The following is a 25,730-nucleotide window of genomic DNA, read 5'->3' on the forward strand; positions in this document are numbered from 1 at the left end:
AACCTTTGCAGAAAGCAAGATGGGTACAGAAAAATTGTGGAAGAAAGAAGAGGGAAATGAAGGGCCTAGAACTGGACTAAAATCAACAGGAAAAAGGGAAAGTCAATCTATGTAAGGAAATACTGAAAAAAGAGTCCTGCTCATTTTGAGCACTGGGTGTAAGAAAGATGCTTATTTAAAGGTGAGGGAGGCCTATATGGAGGCAATTGGAAGGGCAACATTTGTGAAGAGGAGAGTAAAAAGAACAGAAGAAGCACATTTTGGAAACTTCATGGCGAAGAGAAAAAGAGCAAGAGGGGGAAATTTATGATCCTGTAAAATAAAATAAAATTTAAAATAATCAAAGGATATCACCCTTTACTACCACCCCTCAAAAAAGAACCATCTATTAAAGAAACTATATTGTAACACTGACAGAAAAGTGCTCTTGAACTAGCAATCTTTTAAACTATCCCAAACTTTCATCCTGTTCACAGAAATGCAAAAGTACAAGCAGTTTTACATATAAAAAGGTACTATAAGAAAAGAAATAGAACACATGAATGCTAATACAAATTTTTCAGATGAAGAAAATCCCACTCCCCCACCCCTAATTAACCAGGAAGCAGAAGATAACTGTAATACATAATTCCATACTGAAGCATATATCATCAAACAAGCATATGAAGAAATAGCTTATATCAGATATTTTAAAATTTAGTACAAAAATGAACATAAAACAATAAGAAGAAATAAATTAAGAATGGATTGAATTCAGGAAAATATAAGAAATGACAAAATCATATGAGAAATAAAGACCAAGTTACAAGAGGCCCAGAAGGAATAGATTTGAATAAAAACTAAGATACTCTAAATAAATTCAGAAAACAACAATGAAAAAGTAAAAAGAGTCAGAGATAAAGTATTTAAATTAATACTGTTAAAGAAGATACAATGTAGTAATGTCTGGAATCCCTTAAGATGAAAAATTAAACATGGAAACAGAACTAATATGTAAAATTCTAATAGAAGTAAAATTTTCTGAAATAAAATATATATATGTATATATAATATTTATTTATTTATTTATTAAAAGGACCTACCTGGGAAAATTGTCCCGGAATTACCAACACCGATATGTATTCAAGTAAAACTACAAGTTATGAAGAGAAAATTCTCAGGGCCTCTAGAAATGCAGCATGTAAATGAAGCTATCAGAGGAGCAGCATTTTCAAGAAACTCAAAGAAATAAAACGTGAATCAGGATTTTATATCCATATGAGTTGTCCTTTAAATATCATGGCCATGTAAAAATAGTTGTAAACTTGCAATAACTCAAATAGTATTGTATCCTTGAGCCCTTCTTGGGCTAAACTATTAAAGAATGAACTTCATCCAACCAAGAAATGACTAGGGAAATTTAGCAACAGAAGCTTTTTAATTTAAAATATAAGATTAGGGCTTCCCTGGTGGTGCAGTGGTTAAGAATCTGCCTGCTATTGCAGGGGACATGGGTTTGAGCCCTGGTCCAGGAAGATCCCACATGCCATGGAGCAACTAAGCCTGTGAGCCACAACTACTGAAGCCCACACACCTAGAGCCCACGGTCCACGACAAGAGAAGCCTGTGCAGCACAACAAAGAGTAGCCCCCACTCGCTGCAACTAGAGAAAGCCCGCACATGGCAATGAAGACCCAATGCAGCCAAAAATAAAAATAAATAAAAAAATTTATTAAAAAAATAAATAAAATATAAGATTAATAAAGATGAGGATGGGTAGAAGAATAATGTATAAATATATGCTCTTAGAAAGTAGAAATAATGCAGCTAAAATAGGAGTAGGGAGAAATAATGAGAAAGTAGAATAAGCTCATTGATTATTATATAATCAATATTTGAGAGCCAAAGAGTGGTATTAGATAGTAAAATATTAAATAAGAAAATAGGATTATAAGGAAATTTTAACAGTTGTATAAGTGCAAAAGTAACCAATACAATCAAAATGTAAATCTTTCTAAATATCAAAGAAACAAAATTAAAAACAAGAAAAATCATATAATGTAGGTAAACAAACATGGAAAATAAACATAGTACATGTAATATTTATATTAAAATTTATCAGTTATATCAATAAATGTGAATGGGCTTAACCAAATAAAAAGAAAGAGATTTTAAATTTGGTTCACAAAATACATCTAACTATGTGTTTTATACAAGAGACAAACCTAAAAGTGATTTATAAAGGGTGGCATATAGGAAGGGCAAAGATATCCAGGTAAATGAAAGCAATAACAAAAAAAAAAACAGATTTGCAATCCTGATATCAAATAAAGTTTAACGGAATAAAAGTATTGAACTTGAAAAAAAGAATAGTTGTATATTCTAAAAGTCATAAATCATAATGAAAGTATAACAATAATTAGGCAGAGCAAGAAACACACTGATAAGAGCAAACTCTAAGATACCAATCTCAGTACAAGACAGGTCAAGTAACAAAAATAAGTAATATAGAGAAAACCTAACAAAGTAATAAGTTAGAAGTTATGAAAATATATTTACTAATATTAATACTAGAGAATAAAACTTCTAAAGCCTATATTGGCTATTTATAAAAATCTATTATATATTAGGTCACAAGGAGAATATCAAAAAGTTTAGTAAATTAACTCTGTGGTCATAATGAAATAAACTAAAACTCAATAACAAAAATATATTTTTATCTAAATATTAAAAATACTTCTATCAGACAACTCTTGGGTGAAAAGGGAAATGCAAACAAATTATAATATTTTTAAAAATCTGTGATGAAAACACTACATATCAGAATCTATGTGTTACATGAAAGGAGCTAGCTGAGAAAAATATTACAGCCTTGAAAACATATAAAAATAAAAGAATGAGGACTTCCCTGGTGGCACAGTGGTTGAGAGTCCGCCTGCCGATGCAGGGGACATGGGTTCGTTCCCTGATCCGGGAGGATCCCACATACCACGGAGCGGTTGGGCCCATGAACCATGGCCGTTAGCCTTTGTGTCCAGAGCCTGTGCTCCACAACGGGAGAGGCCACAATAATGAGAGGCCCGCGTACCGCAAAAAGTAAATAAATAAATAAAATAAATTAAAACAAATTTAAAAAAGAATTAAAAAATAAAAGAATGAAAATAGATGTATTAAAGTCTCAACTCAAAAAGCTATACAGGACTTCCCTGGTGGCGCAGTGGTTGAGAGTCCACCTGCCGGTGCAGGGGACACGGGTTCGTGCCCCGGTCCGGGAAGATTCCAAATGCCACGGAGCGGCTAGGCCCGTGAGCTATGGACGCTGAGCCTGCGCGTCCTGAGCCTGTGCTCCGCAATGGGAGAGGCCACAACAGTGAGAGGCCCGCGTACCGCAAAAAAAAAAAAAAAAAAAAGCTATACAAAGAATAAAAAAAAAAATGAAAGCTTAAGAAAGGAAACTATAAAGATAAAAGCAGAATTTAATGATTTAGCGATTTGAGACTCAGTGTATCTAATTAATAAATGAAATTTTGGCTTTGGAGAAGAATTAACAAAATAGACAAACCACTAGTTAATCCCGAAAAAAATGGGAGAAATCACAAGTAATGCAAACTAAGAAATGACAAGGGAAAAGTAGTCATGGAAACAGAAGAAATTCTAAAACAATCAAAAGAGATTATATTGCTAACCTCTATGCAAATTTGAAGATCTAGATGAAATGCATGATTTTCTAGGGTAATACAGTTTACTTGTTTAATCGAACTGATTAGAGATATAAAGTTTAAACAGACCAATTTTCACAGAAGAAATATCAAAAGTTATCAATAAACAACTTCAGAAGGGAATTCTATCAAATATTTAAAGTCTAGATATATAGTCCTAATGCTCTATAAATTGTTCCAGAACAAAGGAAATCAAGGGAAATATCCGAACACTTTTTATAAAGCAAATACAACCTTAACAGCTAAAACTGGTAGAGATAGTACAAAGAAATTACTGACCAATGTAATGTACAAGCATCACTGCAAAAAAATGCTAAATAAATATTAGCAATCAAAATCTAACACTACAAGAAGAAAATAAAACACTCATGACCCAGTAGGATTTATTCTAGGAATGCATAGTTGGCTTAATATTTGAAAATCTACCAATGCAATATACTGTATTAAGAGCTGTAAGGAGAAAAACAGAATTAATGAATACTTTCTTAACACACACACATACACACACCTCATGGTCATAGAGGCAGTACGCCTATCATATTCACTAATATTTAACATTATACTGGAGGTATTAGCAAATGAAATTAGACAAGAGAAAACATTTAGAGTTATAAGAATTGGAAAAGAAGTAAAGCTATCTCTATGTGCAGATGATACAATAGTATATAGTATACCTGGGAAATATCAAAGGGTCAGTGATAAGACCTAAACAATAAAAGAATTCAGTAAGATAGCAGACATAGAATTAAGATACAGGAATGAATGACTTCACATTCACAAATGATAAACTGGGTACGTCCTTAACTATGCCTTGAAATCTAGATTCAGTAAAAACAATTAGTACATTTGACTACACAAATAGAAAAGATTTGTATGACAAAGTCAAATGACAAAATGATGTGTTTGCAGTGTATATCTCAGGTAAAAGAATTATTTCTAACTTATAAAGAACTTTAAAAAATTGAAATGAAAAAGACCTTTTATAAAGTTGGCAGGAGACATGAACAGACAACCAATATTGAAATGGTCCTTTAATATAAGAAAATATATTTATCCTCACTTATAATAGGAAATTGAAATTAAAGTAGTATTTCTTACCTATCATATTGGTAACAATTTATCACTTTCTGGGCTACAGAAACTCACCAGTACAGTATAATTTATTTGTTTCACATCTTTCAGGGATTACTGTTCTTTGTTGCCTGGTGTCCCATGTCCTGAAAGCCATTTCTTCTTGTATTTTCTCTGTTTATTTCAGTGGGTGGGGAGGTAAATCTAGTCCCTGTTACTACATCTTCCAGAAGTGGAAGACTCTGATTTGAGCGACACTTGACCTGGAGATTTTTACAAATCAGCAGATGTCTTGAGGGGAAAAATTAGCTGGAGAATGTCAAGCTCACTTTTAATGAGATTTCTCTTTTCTCCAGGATCTTGGCACTTAACATCCTAGCTGTCTTGGTTGCTTGCTAATGGTTTTAAACAGTTGTTTGTTTATTTATCCAGTATTGCAGTTCTTCTTAGTAGGAGGTTGGTCTGATAAAAGCTTTTTCTTTATAGCCAGAGGTAAAAGACTCAGCCAGTAACTCTTTCTAATATGGCTCCTCCCCCATACTTTCTAGTCTCTTCATTTAGAGCTCTGATACTCTATCTATGTATTTTAATGTCTTTTCCACATATACTATTTTGTATATTCTCTGTGTTGAATTCTTTATTTTTAAATGCCCATTCTTTAATGTATGAATTCCATCTTTAGCTGGTAAACCTGTCCATTAAGTTTTAAATTTCAGTTAAAATATTTATCACCAGGATGTTTTTTTTGTCCTTTATCAAATCTGCCTGGATCATGTTTGATAGTCTTTTATTTCTTTTATTATGCTTTAGTCTCTTTTGGCTCTTGAAATATATTTTATACTTTGTGTCTGATAACCCTAATATCTTCAGATTTTTGTTTTTTCTATAGAATTCTCATTCCTAATGATTTATTTCCTTGGTGTTCTGTGATTTTCATCTATTGTTAGATAATTTCTATGAAACTCCATCTGTGGCAATTCCTGGTTTTAATGTGCACTATGTCACAGGGCATTTTCATTTTCTTTTACCTGGTGCTGGTTGCATGACCAACCTGGGCCTCTTCAAAACTGTACTATTGATTTCTTGGGAAAAGGGAAGGCTTACAGGTAGTGTGAGTTCAAACTGTAATACTCTGTGAGTGATGGTTAGGAACTTTAGGGGAGATTTTCTGCCCTGTACCCAAACTTTCCTTACTTTCTATCTCTCTGTGTGTTTTTTTTTTTAGTTTACCACCTAGTGAGATCTCTTTTCTAGGCTTTTTGCTTCATTGGGGGTTTCTGGTCTGACCTCTCGCAATGACTGGCACCAAACCTTTTCTCTTGTTCTTGATAGGTATAAGTGGCTGCCCTGTTGATGCCCAGGCTCCTGTGTACTCAGGATTGTAAGATAGCCCAACCCCCTGAGAAAATGAAGACCACAGAGCTCACCTATATTTAGGAATCATGCTCTTTTGACATTTTGGACCTCAGATGATTTTCCTTTATTTCCATTTCATTCATTGTTAAAAATGTTATTTAAATTTAAGCAGTCATTGTTAATAATTTTTTTGTTTTTGTACGGGAAGGGTTTTACACACATCTAGTCTACCATCTAGTCTCCAATATTGCTAGAAATGAAGTCGCTTCAACCTATGTATCATACTGCAATCCAGGTTTATACTCAACTGCAAATATTATCAAATCTCTCATATGTTCAAAGCATTTGATTCTTTCTGAATGTCTTCCATATCAAGGGCACACTCCTTTTCAAGTCACCTGATTTGACTCCTTCATGATTTGATTCTTGCTTAGCATTTTAGCTTGAACTTATATAACTCTTCCTTCCTGTCCTTTCTTTCTATTAAAATACTTGCATTTCTCCCCATACAACATCATTTATCATGACTAGGTGCCTTTGTTTAACTCTCAGACAGAGATTTAGTTTTAGTTTTTGTTGATTTGCTGAACCCATCTCTCAGGATTGAAGTGATGCTTTGATATAACATCTCATAGAAATCATCCTTTGATGCTTTCCATCATATTCATCATATTCCATCTGTCCTCTGACTGTATCCTGTCTTTAAGTTGTAGCACTTATCGTACGGAGAACAAATTGAGGTCAAAGACTTTCTTTTTGTCTTCCATATTCCCAGTACCTATTATGTTACCTACCATACGTTAAGTCCAATAAATGTTGAATGAATGAATACACTTGTTAAAAATCTCATTACGTGATCCAGCAGTTTTAATTGTTATATATATTTTTTGTCACGAATTTTTACAGAGCGTGTGTAAAGAATGTTATTTTATACTGTAGTTTTTTTGGTGTTTTTCTTTTTTGTATTTTCACAAAACATTTTTCCACATATGACTACATTTTGTGCTTGAAAAAATCCTCTGAAAATTAAGAAACTCCTCCAAAGTTTAAAAAAGTGCAACATTTTCTAGACTACAAAGAGGGTTTTTAAAAAAATTCCAAAACCAGATTTAGCCCTGCCCACATCTGCCAGTCCATGAGAATCATATAATCTGAAGTCACTGTTAAAGATGGTAATGTGTGATTCTGTTGGTTGCTGACTTGATGAATATTTCTAAGTCATTCCAATTCTCTTCATTGTACCTTTTATCTTATTTTACAGTTGCAAAAAGTTTCGATCAAATCAAAATTAGCTTTTCTTAGCTTTTCTGTGGTGCAGTTTGAATGCTAACAAAATCAATTTGGTATTGATATTTTTCTCCTGGATGACAGTCATTATCTCAGTGCTTTGATGACATCAAAAGATATTTGATTATAAAGCTTTTCTCATGATATTTATGGAGAGAAGTTCAAAAAATTTTTAATATATCATTAAAAGACTGAGGATCTACAGACATTTTATTAGGTAAAAGATGTGTATTTTGGACATTACTTAAAGACATAGGAGCTATATGAAGTGGGGTGCTTGATCTCCTTGTGATCTGGTTATAGTGGTGAAAAATGAGATATATGAAGGCAAGGAATTTAGATAGGGAATATAATAAACACAGAGATCAGAGTCGACCCAAGTTTATCTCAGAAATAAAGTAGCAAAGATGTTTGAGCTAATGACTGAGCTCAGAACTGCTCACTTGTTTTTTATTGAAGTGAAATTCAAATAACATACAATTAACTTTTCTAAAGTATACAATTCATTGTCATTTAGTGCGCTCACAGTGTTGTGAAACCACCACCTCTCTAGTTTCTAAACATTTTCATCACATAAGAACATCCCTACCTTGTACTCCATAAGTAATCACTCTCTATTTTCCCCTACTCTCATCTCTGGCACCACTAATTGATTTCTGTTTCTATGGATTTTCCTATTCATGACACTTCTCATCAAAGGACTCATACATGTGACCTTTTACATCTTGCTTTTTTCAGCATAATGTTTTTGAGGTTCATTCAAGTTGTAGTATATATCAGTATTTGATTCCTTTTTGTGACTGAATAATATTACATTGTGTAATACCCCACAATTTGCTTATCCATTCATCTGTTGACAAACACTTAGGTTGTTTCCACCTTTTGACTATTGTAAATAGTGTTGCTCTGAACACTCAGGAACAAGTGTTTGCTTGAGTACCCATTTTCAGTTCTTTGGGGTATATACCTAGGAGTGGAATTGCTGAGTCATATTGTAGTTCTATGTTTAATCTTTTGAGAAAACACAAAACTATTTTCCAAAGCTGCTGCAACATTTTACATTCTCATTAGGAATGTGTGAAGGTTCCTATTTCTTCACATCCTCACCAACACTTGTTAGTTTCTGTATGTATGTATGTATATATGAACTTAACAGCCTTCCTGGGGGTGTGAAGTAGTATACCATTGTGGTTTTGATTTGAATTTCCTTAATGGCCAATCATTGAACATCTTTTTATATGCTTGTTAGCCATTTCTATATCTTCTTTAGAGAAATGTCTATTCAAGTAGCTTACATATTATTTAATTGGGTTGTTTGTCTTTTTGTTGTTTAAGTGTTCTTTATACATTCTTGATACTAAACCCTTATCAGAATATGATTTACAAATACTTTCTCTCATTCTGTAGGTCATATGTCTACTGTCTTGATATGTATGAATGGATATGAGTGTCCTTTGATGGACCTAAGTTTTTATTTTTAAGAAGCTTAATTTGTCTATCTTTTAATGTAGCTACCATCTTTTGTTGCATGTGCTTTTGGTGTCAAATCTCAGAATTCATTGCCAAATCCAAAATCATGAAGATTTATCCCTGTTTTCTTGCTAATATGTATAGTTTTAGCTCTTACATTTAAGTCTTAGATCCATTTTGAGTTAATTTTTGTATAAGGTATGAAGTGGGGGGTCTAGATTCACTATTTTGCATGTGGTTATCCAGCTTTACCAGCGTAATTTATTGAAGAGACTGTTCTTTCCCTATTGAGTCGTCTTGCCACCCTTGTCAAAATTAATTGTCTATGTATATATGGGTTTATTTCTAGACTCTCAATTCTATTCCATTAGTCTGTAAGTATATCCCTGTGCCAGTACTATATTGTACAGTTGATGTTTTGTTTACTTTTGGTACATGAGTACCTCCCCAAAGCAAGAGAGCCTTTCACTTCTTCCTACTATCAAATGACAGAAAAGGGGCATAATAGAGTATCCCCACCTTTCCTAACTCTAATGCCTGACAAATATCTGTGACAAGAGATGGAAAAGATGGGTGACCACATTCATAAAATCAAACTGAGGTATGATGGTAAAAAAAAGAAAGTAGACTTTATAGTCCAACATACTTAGACTAGAGTCCTAGTTACCAACTGTAACATCTTAAGCATGCAATTTTAACATCTTGAACCTTAGTCTGTATTTCTGTCAAATGTGGATAGAAATACCTACCCTGTAGTATTTTTGTAATGAGTAGGCATAATATATGTAAATTTCTCCTAGTTCAGTGCCAGACACAAAATAGTTTTAGAAAACAACAACAAAAAATGCTATTAATAATAGCCTGAACCTTGAAAAATGGTCTTCTGCAGACCTTAGAAAAGCAACCCATCTTACCCAATTCAAATTATGCTTCCTAGGAAAATGGCTTCTTACTTGCTAACCATTAAATTTTGGCTTTGAGTGTCAGGTGTCCTCTTCTTTTCATTCAGATACCAGCAGTTGTGTGTGTGTGTGTGTGTGTGTGTTAATCTCTATGAGTGTATATCCACTGTGCTTCTGTTTTACATACACAGTCTGTAATCCTTGGTTCAGTCACTGTCTTTTATTACTATGCTGTGTAAATGTGCCTGAGGTCTGTAAAAGAGTATGCTGCATATCAATAAAAAGTAAAGAAGTAATCCATTACTGGCAGTTAAATGGGGGGTCTTCTGACTACCATTCCAAGACTATCCAGTTCTCAGATTTATAACCAAGCCACTTTTTTAACATAATTGGATTATAGGTAAAAGAATTTAGAGCTAATTTTATTTCTTTGAAAGTATTATTTTATTTCCATTGCTCCTCTGGTACCAGATGCATTGTTAATAGGATATGGTCTCATTAGAGAGCCAGAGAATTGCATATAGTGAGACCTGGGTTCAGGTCCACATGCCACCACTCACTGGCTTTATATTCTTCTAGAGTCACTTCACCTCTTCAAACCTCAGTTTCTCATTTGTAAAAGCAAGAATAATTGCCTCATAGGGTAGATTGTAAGAATAAAATGCAATCATTGAGGTGAAAGTGATTTTCAAACATAAAGCATCATACACATGTGAACTCTCATTATCATTAACATTTAGTACTATTTATGAAACTGTGAAATCTTAAATTAGAAAGGCACCTTATAGGCCACTATGCCAATTACACACCACTGTATTTGCCTCTCTAGCAAGGCTTATATACTACTTTGTAGAGTGATAATATTTATTCCTTGCAATGGATGCTTGAACACGGTACCATTGTAGTGTGAAGTGGTATACCCAATTACAAGCCACACTTTCCTCAGTGGTCTGCATAAATGACGTTTTTACTTTTGGAGGCAGTTAAAAAGCCTTTGGTGAATCCAAGAAAGACCTGCTTCTTTGGAGTCTGCTTCCTTGATAGTCCAGTTCCAAGCCCTCTGTGAGTGTAGAGAGGATGCTGATTGGTGCTAATGGTAACTTGGCCAACTTCCCACTCCTTGTGCTTCCATTCTCCTGCTTAGCTGAGATGGACTTCTGTAATTTGAACACAGGGAATATGGAGGCAGGACATCTTTAAAAAAGAACCTTAAATACTATAATGATAACTATTAAGAGCTTGTTAATAAGCTCATTACTCTGTAACAGTGGTGGCTTTAGATATTCTGTACAACTCTCTAATTTATAAAAATTTGAGGTCAACAGGAAGGTGTTATTTGTAAATCTAATTTATTTATTTTATTCCCCCATCTCTAATACACGTTATCATCTTCAATGTAGTAGTAGGTTATGTGTGTATTTTCCCAAAGTATTATTAAAGACTATATCAGAAAGTAAGCAATTCCAAGATTGCCATTGGTAGAGGAAAGACAAATCATGTTTGCTTTTCCAAATCCTTGATGATAAATAATGTAAATATGAAACAATAACATCTAGTAACAGGAGTAAATAAGTTTTGATGATGTCTTTCTATGTTGGACAGCTGTGTTTTTGCACACAGTATTCACTCTCTATTCTTCTAGTAACACCACCATAATTTTTTTGGAGAATCATTTTTCCTTTATTCTTAGTTCATGCACTACATTTATTACTTCAACAATAATTTATTTTTAATTAAATTTTTAATCTTGAGATAATTATAGATTTACATGTAGTTATAAGAAATAATATAGAGAGGTCCCATAAATGCTTTACCCAGTTTCTCCCAATGTTAATGTTTTTCAAAACCACAGATAGCTGTCTTCTGGCTGTGTCTTCACATGGCAGAGAGAAGAGAAGAAGAAAGCTCTCTCCTGTCTCTTCTTATAAAGTTATTAAGCCCATCATGAAAGCTCCACTCTCATGACCTCACTACTTCCCAAAAGCCTCATCTAAAAATACCATATATTAGGGATTAGGGTTTCAACATGTGAATTTTGGGAGAGACAAATATTCAGTCCATAGCAGCTAATCTAGTTCCTTTGCCTTGCTACATTAATTTTAGAATAGTCTTATTGGTATCTACAGAAATCTTGCTGGGAGTTTGACAAGAATTATGTTAAACTTGTTTATCAATTTGGGGAGAATTGATATCTTTACCATATTAAGTCTTCTAATTCATGAGCATGCTATATCTCTCTAATGAAATAAATATTTGATTTCTCTTATTAGTATATTGTTTAGAATCATGTTAATTCTTCTTTAAATGTTTAATAGAATTATCCAGTGAGGCCCAGTGATTCCTTTTTTTGGAATTGTTAAGTTATGAATTTGTTTTTCTTAATAGTTTTAGGGTTATTCGAATAATCTATTACATTTTGGGTGAGTTGTGGTAGTTTGTGTTTTTTGAGGAATTGATACATTCATTTCATCTAAGTCATCAAACTTATGGGTGTAGAGTTGTTTGTAGTATTTCCTTATTATTCTTTTGATATCTTCAGGGTCAGTAGTGATCTTGTCTGTTTTATTCCTGATATTAATAATTTATATCTTTTTTCTGTTAGTATTGCAACAGCCTTGTCAATTTTATCAATCTTTTCAAAGAACCAGCTTTTGTTTCACTGACTTTATTGATTTCTGTTTTTTATTATTTCTTCCTTTCTTCTTGCATTTAGCTTATTTTGCTCTTCCTTTTTTAAGTTTTTGAGATGGGAGCTTAGATTGTTGATTTGGGATTTTCCCTCTTCTCAAATATAAGCATTTAGTGTTATAAATTTCCCACTCCATTGTAGCACTTATCACATTGCATTACAATTGACTGATTTTAGTACTTTAGTTGTGTCTCACAAAATTGTTATGAAGTATTTTCATTTTCATTCATTTCAATGTATTTAAATTTTCTTTTCCTTGAAAGTTCCTCTTTTACTCATGGATTATTTAGAGTTAGTGTGGGTTTTGAGATTTTCTGCATCTTTGTGTTATTGATTTCTCATTTGATTCCATTGTGGTCAGAGAACACTCTGTATAATTTCAATTCTTTTAAATTTGTTAAGGTTTGTTTATAATCCAGAATATAGCCTATCATGGTATATGTTTTGTTGGTCCTTGAAAGAATGTATAGTCTGCTGTTGTTGAATGGAATATTTTATAAATATAAATTAGATCAAGTGATGGAAGTGACAACTTCTAAATTATTTATATGTCAGACTGAAATTGACTAGTCTTTTACATTTCTGGTGTTTTTTCCATTTTGCAACTTATTTTAACATGTAGCTATTCAGGGATATCAACTGAATGCCTGGGACATTTACTGAGTTTGTTTACCTCAGTAGATTCTGAAATCCAACGTTTGTCTTCTCAGTTTTATAAGACTTCTGAAAGTTTACCTCAATTTCTCAGCCTTTTAGCTTCTAGCAAATAACTTGAGAAAAACAGTGCCAAATATAGATCTTATTACCTTCTTGCCCTTCTCACCTTTATGGGATCTTAGCCACTGAAGTCTCTTGGAAACTCTCTGGTATGAGCATGTGTGTGTGTGTGTGTGTGTGTGTGTGTGCAAACATTATGTTGTTGAATCAAAGTTTCTTCAGTTTTCCTACTTACTTAGTAGTAGAGCTGGTCTGATACAAGATAACCTGCTATAGCCAGAATTGGAACCCTCAACATTTATTTACTGAATACCTACTATCTGTCAGGTACTCTTATAGAATCTCTATTCTAGATTCTCTCCCTTAATGGAACTTACATTCAAGTGGACCAGTCAGTGCAAGTAGGCCATATCACTAAAGCTCAGTCAATCAGAATAGTGTCTCATTGGTAAGTGGTTTCTTTAGTGATATGCTTTATGAAAAAAACCAACCCAATTAGAGGGTTTTGAAGGGACTGTTTAAAAGAAATATTATTTCTTCAGGGCATGGAGTTAAAAGAATGTAAGCCTGAAGATGCTGTGTTGCAAGAGAGGAGAGAGACAATTTTTTTAATAGCAAAGGCATGAAGTCAACATAGGGAAAAGCAGGGCCAAGAGATGGAGAGAATGACCATACTGATAAAATTTTTCAAATTTCTAGCACTACTTCAGGGTATATCAGCCATGTGAGGTATACTGGTTTTGCTTAAGCCCATCTAATTTGGGTTTTTGTCTCTTAAAACTTCATAAACACACTTTTTAGCTAGCAAATTAAATGGATACTTTTTGGTACTTATTTTATTTGACTTCTTTTTGTCTTTGGCTTTGTTTGACTTTCTTTTTTCTTGAATATTCCTTTTCCTTTGGCTTTTATGGTATAACTGTCTATTGTTATTCTAAGGTTCATGCTAGTTTTCCTCAGACTCCTTCCCAGGTTTTTTATCTCCTGTTTAGCACTTGCATCCCTCATGTTTATATCCTTGCTCCTAGTTTCCATTTTATGTAAATGAATATCTTTGTATACGTTAAAATTAACATCAACTAGAATGTTCGTTTTGATTCATTGATTCTACCTCTTAAGTATCTTTTATTTCCATCCCTTGATTTGAGTTAACTCTGCTTCTCTATATTAATTTAGGCTTTCATAAATTTTCACTTGTGTTAATTAACAATAGCCTTCCAGTCTCATCATTTTCTAAGTAGCCACCAGCATGGTACAGCTTCATTGCAAAGTGGACCATGTCATTTCCTTACATTACACATAAGGTAAAGTCAGTAGTGCCCAGGATTTGGTCCTAGCTGATTTCTTTGTCCTTTCAACATTTGTTGATCTTCCTTTCCACCCCTTGCTCTTGTCAGAGAAAATTGCTTGGAGTCCCATTAAAATAGTTATGCTTTGGTTTCATTGCACCTGCTATTCCCTATAAAATGTATTTTTCTGTGTGCCAGTCTGCTGAACTCATGGTTGTACTTCAAATCACAGCTCAAATTATAAACTCCTCTTTGAAACTTTTTCCAAACTATCTCAGGCAAAATCAGGTACTTCACTCCACTTACATTATAGACCTAGTATTATTGCATTACAACATTTATCACATTACATTATAATTGACAGTAGTTCTACCTCTTTCCTAAAGAAAAATTTTAATTCATCTAAGAAGAAATTTTAATTCATCTTTGGATTTCCAGAATCTTGAACAGTATCTGACAGACAGTAGACACTCAATAATCTAAGTTGATGCATTAGATAATTGGGCAAATCTTATTATTTTTATATTCTAGTTAAGTAGGTTGTGATATAGTTTAACTTACTTTTTTCACTTACAACTTTACTTATGGACCAATACTATGTTTCTCATTTTTTTAATCCTGATAATATCTTCAGAAACATTAAGGAAATATAAAACTATATGCTTATACCATCCATTGAATACTTAATATAATATTGATATAAAGCTAATCACAATCCCAATCATATGAAATGGATTTGTTATACTCATTTTTTACAGATGGGTAAATTAAAGTGAAGAGAGTTAAGAAAATTGCCTAACAGAAAAAAAAAAAAAAAGAATGAAAAGAGTTGAGGACAGTCTCAGAGACCTCTGGGACAACATCAAACGCACCAACATTCGAATTATAGGGGTCCAAGAAGAAGAAGAGAAAGGGAAAGGGACTGAGAAAATATTTGAAGGATTATAGTTGAAAACATCCCTGACATGGGAAAAGAAATAGTCAGTCAAGTCCAGGAAGCACAGAGAGTTCCATACAGGATAAACACAAGGAGAAACACGCCAAGACACATATTAATCAAACTAACAAAAATTAAATACAAAGAAAAAATATTAAAAGCAGCAGGGAAAAGCAACAAATAACCTACAAGGGAATCCCCATAAGGTTATAAGCTGATTTTTCAGCAGAAACTTTGCAGGCCAGAAGGGAATGGCAGGACATGTTTAAAGTGATGAAAGGGAAAAACCTACAACCAAAATTACACTTCAGTGAGGATCTCATTCAGAATAGATGGAGAAATCAAAAGATTTACAGACAAGCAAAAGCTAAGAGAATTCAGCACCACCAAACCAGCAGTACAACAAATGCTAAAGGAACTTTTCTAGGCGGGAAACAAAAGAAAAGAAAAAGACCTAAAGAACAAACCCAAAACAATTAAGAAAATGGTAATAAGAACATAAAATTACCTTAAATGTAAATGGATTAAATGCTTCAACCAAAAGACACAGGCTAGCTAAATGGATACAAAAACAAGACCTGTATATATGCTGTCTACAATAGACCCACTTCAGACCTAGGGACACATACAGACAGAAAGTGAGGTGACAGAAAATGGTATTCCATGCAAATGGGAATCAAAAGAAAGCTGGAGTAGCAATACTCATATCAGACAAGATAGACTTTAAAATAAAGACTATTACAAGCGACAAGGAAGGACACTACATAATGATCAAGGAATCAATCCAAGAAGAAGATATAACAATTGTAAATATCTATGCACCCAACATAGGAGCACCTCAATACATAAGGCAAATTCTAACAACCATAACAGCCATAAAAGGAGAAATCGACAGTAACAATAATAGAGGGGGACTTTAACACCCCACTTACACCAATGGACAGATCATCCAAACAGAAAATAAATAAGGAAACACAAACTTTAACTGACACAATACACCAAAAAGACTTAATTGATATTTATAGGACATTCCACCCGAAAGTGGCAGAATACGCTTTCTTCTCTAGTGCTCATGGAACATTCTCTAGGATAGATCACATCGTGGATCACAAATCAAGCCTCAGTAAATTTGAGAAAATTGAAATCGTATCAAGCATCTTTTCCGACCACAATGCTATGAGATTAGAAATCAATTACAGGAAAGAAAAAACTGTAAAAAATACAAACATATGGAGGTTAAACAATGCACTTCTAACTAACCAAGAGATCACTGAAGAAATTAAAGAGGAAATAAAAAAATACCTAGAAACAAATGACAATGAAAACACGATGACCCAAAACCTATGGGACGCAGCAAAAGAAGTTCTAAGAGGGAGGTTTATAGCCGTACAATCCTACCTCAAGAAACAAGAAAAACCTCATATAAACAACCTAACCTTACATGTAAAGCAACTAGAGAAAGAAGAATGAACAAAACCCAAAATTAGTAGAAGGAAAGAGGTCGTAAAGATCAGAACAGAAGTAAATAAAATAGAAATGAAGAAAACAATAGCAAAGATCAATAAAACTAAAAGCTGGCTCTTTGAGAAGATAAACAAAATTGATAAACCTTTAGCCAGACTCATCAAGAAAAAAGAGAGAGTACTCAAATCAGTAAAATTAGAAATGAAAAAGGAGAAGTTACAACTGACAGCACAGAAATACAAAGGATCATAAAAGAGTACTACAAGCAACTATATGCCAATAAAATGGACAATCTGGATGAAATGAACAAATTCTTAGAAAAGTACAACCTTCCAAGACTGAACCAAGAATAAATAGAAAATATGAACAGACCAATCACAAGTTATGAAATTGAAACCGTAATTAAAAATCTTCCAGCAAACAAAAGTCCAGGGAACAGATGGCTTCACAAGTGAATTCTATCAAACATTTAGAGAAGAACTCCAGGGACCAGATGGCTTCACAGGTGAATTCTCTCAAATATTTAGAGAAGAACTAACACCTATCCTTTCAAACTCTTCCAAAAAATTGCAGAGAGTGGAACACTCCCAAACTCATTCTACCAGGCTACCATCATCCTGATACCAAAACACGACAAAGATATCACAAAAAAAGAAAATTACAGACCAATATCACTGATGAACACAGATGCAAAATTCCTCAACAAAATACTAGCAAACAGAATCCAACAACACATTAAAAACATCATACAACATGATCAAGTTAGGTTTATTCCAGGGATGCAAGCATTCTTCAGTACACACAAAACAATCAATGTGATACACTGTATTAATAAATTAAAGAATAAAAACCATATGATCATCTCATTAGATGCAAAAAAAGCTTTTGACAAAATTCAACACCCATTTATGATAAAAACTCTCCAGAAAGTGGGCATAGAGGGAACATACCTCAACATAATAAAGGCCATATATGACAAACCCACAGCCAACATTATTCTCAATGGTGAAAAACTGAAAGCATTTCCTCTAAGATCAGGAACAAGACAAGGGTGTCCACTCTCGCCATTATTATTCAACATAGTTTCGAAAGTCCTAGCCATGGCAATCAGAGAAGAAAAAGAAATAAAAGGAATCCAAATTGGAAAAGAAGAAGTAAAACTGTCACTGTTTACAGGTGACATGATACTATACATAGAAAATCCTAAAGATGCCACCAGAAAACTACTAGAGCTAATCAATGAATTTGGTAAGGTTGCAGGATACAAAATTAATACACAGAAGTCTCTTGTATTCCTATACACTAACAACGAAAGGGCAGAAAGAGAAATTAAGGAAACAACCTCATTTACCATTGCAACAAAAAGAACAAAATTCCTAGGAATAAACCTACCTAAGGAGGCAAAAGACCTGCGCTTAGAAAACTATAAAACACTGATGAAAGAAATTAAAGATGATGTAAACAGATGGAGAGATATACCATGTTCTTGGATTGGAAGAATCAGTATTGTGAAAATGACTGTACTACAGAAAGCAATCTACAGATTAAATGCCATCCCTATCAATTTACCAATGGCATTTTTCACAGAACTAGAACAAAAATTTTTTAAATTTGTGTAGAAACACAAAAGATCCTGAATAGCCAAAGCAATCTTGAGAAAGAAAAATGGAGCTGGAGGAATCAGATTCCCTAACTTCAGACTATACTACAAAGCTACAGTAATCAAGACAGTATAGCACTGGCACAAAAACAGAAATATAGACTAATGGAACAGGATAGAAAACCCAGAGATATACCCATGCACCTATGGTCACCTAATCTATGAGAAAGGAGGCAAAATGGAGAATAATCAATGGAGAAAAGTCAATGGATTTACAATGGAGAAAAGACTGCCTCTTCAATAAGTGGTGCTGGGAAAACTGGACAGCTACATGTAAAAGAATCAAATTAGAATACTCCCTAACTCTATACACAACAATAAACTGAAAGTGGATTAAAGACCTAAATGTAAGACCAGACACTATAAAACTCATAGAGGAAAACATAGGCAGAACACTCTCTGACATAAATCACAGCAACATCTTTTTTGACCCACCTCCTAGAGCAATGAAAATTAAAACAAAAGTAAACAAATGGGATCTAATTAAACTTAAATGCTTTTGCATAGCAAAGGAAACCATAAACAAGATGAAAAGACAACCCTCAGAATGGGGGAAAATATTTGCAAATGAAGCAACTGACAAAGGATTAATCTTCAAAATATACAAGCCGCTCATACAGCTCAATATCAAAAAAACAAACAACCCAATGAAAAAATAGGCAGAAGACCTAAGTTGACATTTCTCCAAAGCAAACATATAGATGGTCAAGAAACACATGAAAAGGTGCTCAGAATCACTAATTATTAGAGAAATGCAAATCAAAACTACAATGAGGTATCACCTCACATTGGTCAAAATGGCCATCATCAAAAAATTTACAAACAATAAATGCTGGAGAGGGTGTGGAGAAAAGGGGACCCTCTTGCACTGTTGGTGGGAATGTAAATTGATACAGCCACTGTGGAGAACAGTATGGAGGTTCCTTAAAAAAACAAAAATAGAACTACCACATGGCCCAGCAATCCCACTACTGGGCATATACCCAGAGAAGACCATCATTCAAAAAAAAACACATGCACCCCAATGTTCACAGCACCACTATTTACAGTAGTCTGGATATGGAAGCAACCTAAATGTTCATCAACAGAGGAATGGATAAAGAAGATGTACTACATATATACAATGGAATATTACTCAGCCATATAAAATGGAATGAAATTGGGTCATTTGTAGAAATGTGGATGGACCTAGAGAGTAGCATACAGAGTGAAGTAAGTCAGAGAGAAACGCAAATAATGTATAATAATGTATATATGTGGAATCTAGAAAAATGGTATAGATGATCTTATTTGCAAAACAGAAATAGAGACAAGAGACATAGAGAACAAATACATGGATACCAAGGGCGAGAGGGGTGGGGTGAGAGGAATTGGGAGACTGAGATTGACACACATACATTATTGATACTATGTTAAAATAGACAACTGATAGGAACATACTGTATAGCACAGGGAACCCTACCTAATGCACTGTGGTAACCTAAATGGGAGGGAAGTCCAAAAGGGAGGGCATATCTATATGTGTATACCTGATTCATTTTTTTGTGCAGTGGAGGCTAACACAACATTGTAAAACAACCAAACTCCAATAAAAATTAAAAGAAAATATTCTCTGGAAAAAATTTGTTTAAAAACTTTAAAACATTCCTAGTGATGACTAAGAGACTGAGGTAAAAGATACAGTGAAGAATTTTTAAAAACAATCATGACATTAGAGTGGAATAAAGCAATATTAATAATTACTTTATTATTTTACATAAGTTTTAATATACATAAATAATTAGTTTAATATTATAAGTAGACATTTGACTACCTTCCTTGCATCCCTAAGTATTTGTATGTTGACTGAAAAAAATCTTTAATTGGGGCTTCCCTGGTGGCGCAGTGGTTGAGAGTCCTCCTGCTGATGCAGGGGACACAGGTTCATGCCCCGGTCCGGGAAGATCCCACATGCCGCGGAGTGGCTAGGCCCGTGAGCCATGGCCGCTGAGCCTGCGCGTCCAGAGCCTGTGCTCCACAATGGGAGAGGCCACAACAGTGAGAGGCCACGTACTGCAAAAAAAATAAAAAAAAAAATCTTTAATTGGATCTTCTTCTGGAAAAGTGGGGAATTGCCTTATTTCATGACCACCTTATATTTGGTAATGTAAGATATCTTGAACTTTCCCAAATAAATTTATTTTCAACATTTTCCAAAAAAAATTTGCCTAGGGATATAAGACTAGTAAATTTTGGAAATGAGATAAGAAATTAAGTTTTTCTAACTCTGAAATATTTACTTTTTCACTACAACGCAATTTGTTTTTCAGGACCAAGGGGACAAGTATACATCATCATGCTTATCCTTCTAAAATGTTAAGCATTTTTGAAGGATAGTATAATAAGCCCAAAATTTTATCATAGGGCCGATTTTCAGCACCATTGCTAAATGCCAGGAAAAATCCTTATGCATTTCCTCGCCTGCTTCAAATCTTTCCTCAGGTGTCTTCTTATTCAGGCAACCTTGTTTGATCCCTTTTATAAACTTAACTTCTACCCAGCTCCCCAACCCTTTCACGATGCTGTCTTTTTTTCCAAAGTGCTTATTATCTTCTAACTTAATAACAAATCAATTTATTATTTATATTATTATTTTCTGTTTTGGATCCACTTGAATTTAAATTCCACAAGAGAAAAAAAATGTCTATTTTGTTTACTAATGAAAACAGAATCAGTAAGAGGGTTTTGGATGTATTAGGTGATGGTTTAGATATAAGTGAGAGAAATAGACTAGACATATATAACGTGAATTGAGAATGAATAAGTAAATGAATGAATAAAAAGACATGCAATGCCAAGAGTCAAAGTTGACAGGATGTATCTGCCACTTTTCACAGAAAAACTTAGTTAATGGAGCATTTGAGAAGCTTGGGTGTTCAGAGCAGTTTGACAATAATGCTTGCCAAATATAAATAGGTTCTTACAAATTTAGAATCTTTGTGAACAAACAAAATATAAACAAAACATTTACCTCTTTCCTACCCATGACTACCAATTGAGGAAAGAAAAAGCCAAAACAAAACTCCCAATTGAAAATAAGCAGTGGTGGATTGTGAGATTGGCAGTACTTTTATGTGCAGGCTTGATCCTTTCCTCAGTTTCTTCTCAAGAAATGAAAGAAAACAAGGAAGGCAGGGTGATAGCATAGCTTAATGTTTCTTTCTGATGAGATGATTTAGGGCAGTTATCAGAAATGGCATTTGAGTTGCTAGAATTAAATAGGGCTCAGGTGAGGACTCAGAATGGCTAGGGATAATTGATAGACAAAGAGAGCAAGAAGACTAAATTGGTTGTAGTCCCATCAGGTATTTTTATTTTGTGGTTTTTTTTAAATATTTGGGAGAAACAGAAAGAATATTTATGAATAAGAGAAAATCACAATATCTTTTCTAGAAGTTTAATATATCTGGAATTGATTTTAATGTATGGTCTGAGGTAGGATCCAATGTCATTTCTTCCGCATGTGATTGACCCATATATATTTTCTATGTATTTTATGTACATATACACATATGTGTGTGTATATATATACACACACACATACGTTCTGTATTTCTAACACACACACACGTGTGTGTGTGTGTGTATACCTTATGTGTCTTTTTTGTGTATGTGTGAGTTCTTTACTTTTCCTTCCTTGTACTATCCTTTTAAGTTTTGGTATTAAATTTAGTATGAGTTATTTGTGTCTGTGTTCATGAGCAAGACTGATCTTTATTTTCCTCTCTTGTTCTGTCCTTTTAAGGTTTTGGAATCAAATTAACCTAGGCTCATAACATGAAATGCAACTGTTTCCTCTTTTACCCTATAATCTGGAATATTTTGTGTGATAATAGATTTGTTGACTGTTTTATAAAATATATTCAAACCTGCAAACAAGGTCATTTGGGCCTGTAATTTTGTGAAAAGATTTTGACATACTGACTCAACTACTTAATGGTTGTCATTAATCCTAGTTGGGCTTTCTATTTCTTTTCATATGAGTTTTTGTTGCATTTTTAAAGGAATGTATCTATTTCATCTAAGTTTTCAAACTGTTTTCATAAAGTTGATCAGAGTATTTGCTCATCTTTTAAATATCTGCTGAATGTGTAATGTCTCTTTTTCATTTACAATATTGCTTATTTTGCTTTCTCTCTCACTTTTGATTAATGAATTGTCACAGAGACCTGTCAATTTTGACAGTTTTTAAAGATCCAACGTATATATTTTTTAAGGATCACTATTTTGCTCTCTTTAAATGTATTTTTTTTCTTTTACCTTAGATTTTTTTTTTAACTTCTCAAGATGGATGTTTTACTATTTAATTTTTAGTTAGTCTTTTCTAAGTTTTAAGCTTTTATATATTTCATTCTAAGAACAGTTTTGGCTGTATCATTACAGGTTTTGAATTGTAGTATTTCTCACTAGTTTGAAGTCCTAAATATTTTCTAATTATCATTATGACCCTTTAACTCATGGATTTAAAAGTGTTTATTAATTTCCAAACTCATGATGTTTTACTATTTGATGTTTTGTTATTGATTTTAAGTTAATTGTATTGTGTCACATATAATCCTAAATCTTTTAAATACATTTAGGCTTGATTTTTCGCATAGCATAGGATCAATTTTCATCAATGTTCCTTTGTGGTTGAAAATAATGTATATTTCTTTGGTGTTAATTTGCAGTGTTCTATGTATTGCCATTAGATCAATTTATTAATTATTTCATTTAAATGAACTCTCTTATTTTTTTCTGCTTAATCTATCAATTACTGAGAATGCTATACTAATCTATGCTAATCTACTATAATGGTAGATTTCTCAAATTTATACCTTATATATTTAGGGTTTTGTATATATATATGATTTTTATGTCTTCATGATGAATTAAACCCTTTATTATTATACAGCACATGCTGTCTCTTGCAGTGTTTTTTCCCTTAAATGTGTTTATTTCAGCTGTAGTTATATATACCAGTTTTATCTGGTTTACCATTTGCATGATAGAATTTTTCCATTTCGTTTCTTTTACATTTTAATATTCTAATGTTTCAGATTTATGCAGTATTTAGTTGTACTTTTAAAATTCAACATGACAAAGTTTCTTTTTCAAGTTAACAATTTAGTCTATTGATTTTTTTTATTGAGGTATACTTTCTATAGAATAAATGATACAGATCTCTAGTATGCTACATTTAACATAATTACAGATTTACATGGATTTAAAATCACCATCTTTGTGATTTCTATTGTTACTCCTTGTTCTATTTTTTCTTCTCGCTTTTTTTGCCTTCTTTGATTCACTGCTCTTTTTGGTCTATCATTTCATTTTCCTCTTCACTTGTTTGAATTTATATATTCTGTTAATGCTCTTCATGTTTATCTGAGAAATTATAACATGCACCCATATCTTATCAAAGTTAAAAACATTTACCCACAGTTCGTATTCAAAATATTTGATACCAGCACACTATGAGCTCCGATAATTTTAACTGGATATTGAATAGTCAGAAATGATAGCAGCCAAAACATCTGATTATCAGCTCTACCTATCTGCCTACTGTTGATATAATATACACACACCTTAGAATACTGTATCTCCATTCATCCTTTCCCAACTTATATGCCAATGTTGTCATATATTTTAGTGTATTATTTTAAAATATTATGTTTTATTCTTTTTGTATGTCAAAATATGTTTAGAATTATTAGAATATTTACAATTCTTTCTGCTGTTCATTACTTCTTGAAATTCATACCTGCTTTGAAATCACATTTCTTCTGTCTAAAATATGTTGTTTATAATTTATTTTAGTGAAAGTTCGTTGGTGGAAAACTTAAAACTTTATTTTCCTGATATCATTACATTCTCTCCATTTATGAACACTGTTGCTGAAGCTAAATCAGCCATCTGTCTAATTGATTCTCCTCTGAATACAATCTACCTTTTCTTTCTGTCTGACTTTAAGATCCTCTAACATTCTACAGTTTCAACATTCTTCTTACTTGGATTTTTGGGGTTCTTGAGTTTGTGATATTATGTTTCCTTAGTTCCAAGCCATTATCTATTCAAATATTGTCTTTGCCCTAGTCTCACTAATTTTTCCTATGGAACCCCAGTAGGTTAGCTTTTCCTACTTTGTCATTCACATCTCTTGATACTTATTTGTCTTTCTGTGCTATATTCTGAATAATTTCTTCAATGCTATCATTCAGTTTACTGATTATCTCTTTTGCTGTGTCTAATCTGCTGTTAGGTATTTCCATTTATTTTTTATTACATTTTAGTTTCTGGAAGTTCTTTTTAGTCCCTTTTCAAATAATTTGGTTCTTAACTCATTCATAATATCAAACCTCTATTTTAGTTCTTTGAATGTATTAAACCTGGGTGGTCAATATATTGTTTCTGCTAAATTTAGTATTTAAATTCTGTGTGGATCTGATTCTGTTATGTTTTTTCTGCTTGGTTTTACCTCATGATGTGATTTTTGTCCTTGGCTGTTTATTAACTCTTGATAATTAGGTATACTTTTTCTGTGGACACTCTCTAAGGTCTTGGATAAAAGAGAGTTGGTCTAGGTAGAATTGTTGTTTGCTTCTGGCAGGTATCTAGAGGCCTTACCTGATTAGGACTACTCTCAGCAAATTCTCAGCTTGAGGCTTTTCTGACCACCAGTGTAGTATGAACTCACTTCACAAACAATATGAGGTCCAGTTTTTGGTTATAATTTCTCAGGGAAGATAGTTTTTTATTCACTGACACAAAGTTTTGAGATCATCAGTTTTTTTGTGTGTGTGGTCCATCAGAACAGGGATGGTAGAGTATTGCCCTTTGGTGCTTGCTTTTTATAGTGGGGTGATCTATTGGAATCTCCACCTTGAGTGGCCCTAGAATTTTTATTCCTATTCTTCAAACTTCATAAGGCTGAACAACAAAGTCTTGATCTCCCTGGTTTTATAAATACTCTCAAGCAAAAATTATTTTAAATAATTACTACTTAATAAATATAATAAATAACTATTTTAAATACTAAAATTATTATTATTTTAAATAATTTGAATATCTTACCTTTCTAGATTCCTGCCTTCACCTTGTTTTTCACCCAAATAGCCCGTATGTTTTGTTAGTTTATGGATAAATTTAAGACGAGTTAACAAGACTTCCCA

Source organism: Hyperoodon ampullatus, assembly GCF_949752795.1.
Source record: "Hyperoodon ampullatus genome assembly, chromosome: 2".
NCBI lineage: Eukaryota > Metazoa > Chordata > Mammalia > Artiodactyla > Ziphiidae > Hyperoodon > Hyperoodon ampullatus.